General features: G+C 39.2%; 1 pseudogene; it reads left to right on the forward strand.

Annotated features, from left to right (window-relative positions):
* Positions 1-33: 33 nt before the first annotated feature.
* On the forward strand, positions 34-2,202 carry LOC132189509 (aspartyl protease family protein At5g10770-like; annotated as a pseudogene).
* The last annotated feature ends 864 nt before the right edge of the window (positions 2,203-3,066 follow it).

The following is a 3,066-nucleotide window of genomic DNA, read 5'->3' on the forward strand; positions in this document are numbered from 1 at the left end:
ATTACTCTTGTTGTATTTCCTTCTTCAAAGAAGATGGGATTTGGCTTTGAAGAAAGAGAGACAATAGAAAGCAATGACCATCTTCTTCATCATCATACTTATACCGTTGAAGTCAGCTCTCTACTACCATCAACTACTTGCAGCCCTTCTACCAAAGGTATTTAATTTTTCACACAACGTATTTGAAAAATTGCATCCTCCATTAATCTTATTAAAAATATATGTAAAAATCACTCACCGATTGTGAATTCAAAACACAGATCCTAATAGAAAGGCATCATTGAAAGTGATACACAAATATGGTCCATGCTCCCAACTTTACCAAGACAAAGCAAAACCTCCCACCCATGCTGAAATCCTGCAACAAGACAAGTTAAGGGTGAAGTCAATCCACTCCAAGCTCTCCAACAAGTTGGCTGGCAGCGGCAGTGATTTGAGAGACTTAAAGACCTCCACGAATATCCCGGCCAAGTCCGGTAGCACCTATGACACGGGCAACTACGTTGTGACCAGGGACGGAGCCAAGAAATGTTATGGGAGGGGGCCGACCAAAATTTTTTATTTCGGTTCTTTAGAATTTTTTTATTAAAAAAAAATTATTTTGGTTGTTTTTTATGAACTAAAGACTATTGTAAGGGCCAAAAAAAGTGAGCATTTGAAAGTAAGGGCCAAAAAATAGACATTTGAAAGTAAGGATGAAAAATAAAAAAACTTAATGGGTATGACCCAAAAAAATTACGAATAGGGCCAAAAGTTTTTATTAGATATGGCCAAAAAATCTAAAAATAGGGCTATTTTTTTTTTTTTTTTTTTTTGGAGGGGGGCAAATGACTAATTAAACTTAAAACATTACTTTAATTTTTATTTATTATTATTATTATTTTTTTTTTTTACTTATAATTTTTTTTTCTTCCTTATCTGGGGGGGACCATGCTCCCTCCGTCTCTGGTTGTGACCGTCGGCCTCGGCACACCCAAAAAGGACTTGACACTCATATTTGATACCGGCAGCGACCTCACTTGGACCCAATGTGAGCCTTGCGCCGGAAGTTGCTACAATCAAACGGAAACAATCTTTGACCTATCAGCATCCAACACTTACACAAATATCACTTGTAGCTCAAATTTGTGCTCTATGCTCCGTTCTGCCACAGGTATTTCTAATTTAATTAATCATACTCATGATCATGTCACGCACGCGCGTGAAATTTAACTAAAAGAAGTATTTTCAAAAATCATATTTATTTATTGTCAGGAAATTATTACAATATTGTACAAGATAGATAAATTCTAATTGCATGCACGTATATAATAGAATCATTATTTTTGGGAAATTTTATAATTACTGCCAAATACTGCTAGTTTATATAATAATGCATGGAACCCACCGCATTGCTCTTCCTCCTCCACATCATGCATGTACACCGCAAACTATTACGACAAGTCGTATTCGGTTGGATTCTTCGGCAAAGAGGGTTCGACAACTTCCTATTCGGCTGCGGCCAGAACAACCGCCTCTTCGGCGGCTCTGCCGGGCTGCTCGGCCTTGGCCGTGACCGGCTCTCCGTCGTCCAACAAACCGCACCCAAGTACGGCCGCTTCTTCTCCTACTGCCTCCCTTCAAGTGCCAGCTCCACCGGCCACCTCACCTTCGGGAGAGGCACCTACAACGCTTCCAAAGCCGTCAGATTCACGCCCTTGTCGAAGGTCTCAGAGGGGGTGCCGTTTTATGGACTCAAAACCATGGGAATAAGCGTCGGAGGAAGAAGGCTAGCGATCGTGCCCTCGGTTTTCTCGGCCTCCGGGACCTTCATCGACTCGGGGGTTGTCATCACGCACCTGCCGCCCGCGGCGTACAGCGCGTTGAGGACTGCGTTTCGGGAGGCCATGAAAGCATACCCTCTCACGGACGCGCTCACGATACTGGACACGTGCTACGATCTCAGCAAGTACGACAAGATTAAGTTCCCGAAAATAACCTTGTCATTCAGTGGTGACATCAACGTGGAGCTGGACCAGGCGGGGGTGTTCTTCGCTGAAAAAGTCTCGCAAGTTTGTTTGGCATTTGCCGGGAATGAAGATGCGAAAAACGCCGCAATCCTTGGGAACGTTCAGCAGCAGAGGTTGGAGGTGGTGTACGATGTTGCCGAAGGGTGGGTTGGGTTTGGGCCTGCCGGTTGTAGCTGATTGATAAATGATTAAGGACGGCTAATATATAAATAAATTTTAGCTTCCGAAAAATCTTATATCAGATACGTTAAAAACAATTGATGAAATTTTTTAAGAAAAAATATGTTGATTCAAATTCGACATCTAATATTCCTCAAACTTCAACTCCCGAGCATCACCTTTCTAAGATTGCATGAATTGAATTTCAAGAAATTGAGTTGATATCTACGACATGATCCAGGGTTATGTCTTCACATGTTGCAATATCCAATCAACCGAATGAAATTAGAGGCGTATATTTTAAAGCTTGTCTATATATATAGCTTCACTCATTATGATGATTTTGGATATTCACTTTCAGGAACTGAAAAAATCGTCGGATACTTTAATCATTTTGGTATAAGATGTTTCATATATTGGTTAAAATATTTTCTTCCAAAAGATGTTGCATATTGTTTACCCTGTATCTTTTGGTAAAACGCCAATGAGACAACTTGGAGCTAATGCATTTACTATTGAAAGATTTCGTAATTAGAAAAAGATATTGGTATGAATGGTCCTTTTTTGGTCTATATGGGAAAAACCCATGTTCATTTCATAATAATGTTGTTGAGTGTTAAGACACTTTGATGAAACTAATCTCAACATATTGATAATGTGATATATGAGCAAATTTCATAAAAAAAAAAAAATAAAAAAAATTGAATAATCGATTATGATTGAAGACTTCAATTGATTGGATTCGGTATTTAACATTTCAAGGATGTACTCTTAGGGTTCATAATGAGGGTCTCGATTTGAAAAAGCATGACAATTTCCTTAGGTTGATAAAACTTATATCCATGTACAACAAGAAAGTTGTTGAAATTGTCTTAAAAGATGCTTCACGAAATGCTAA

This window comes from Corylus avellana, chromosome ca8, assembly GCF_901000735.1.
Source record: "Corylus avellana chromosome ca8, CavTom2PMs-1.0".
Taxonomy (NCBI): domain Eukaryota; kingdom Viridiplantae; phylum Streptophyta; class Magnoliopsida; order Fagales; family Betulaceae; genus Corylus; species Corylus avellana.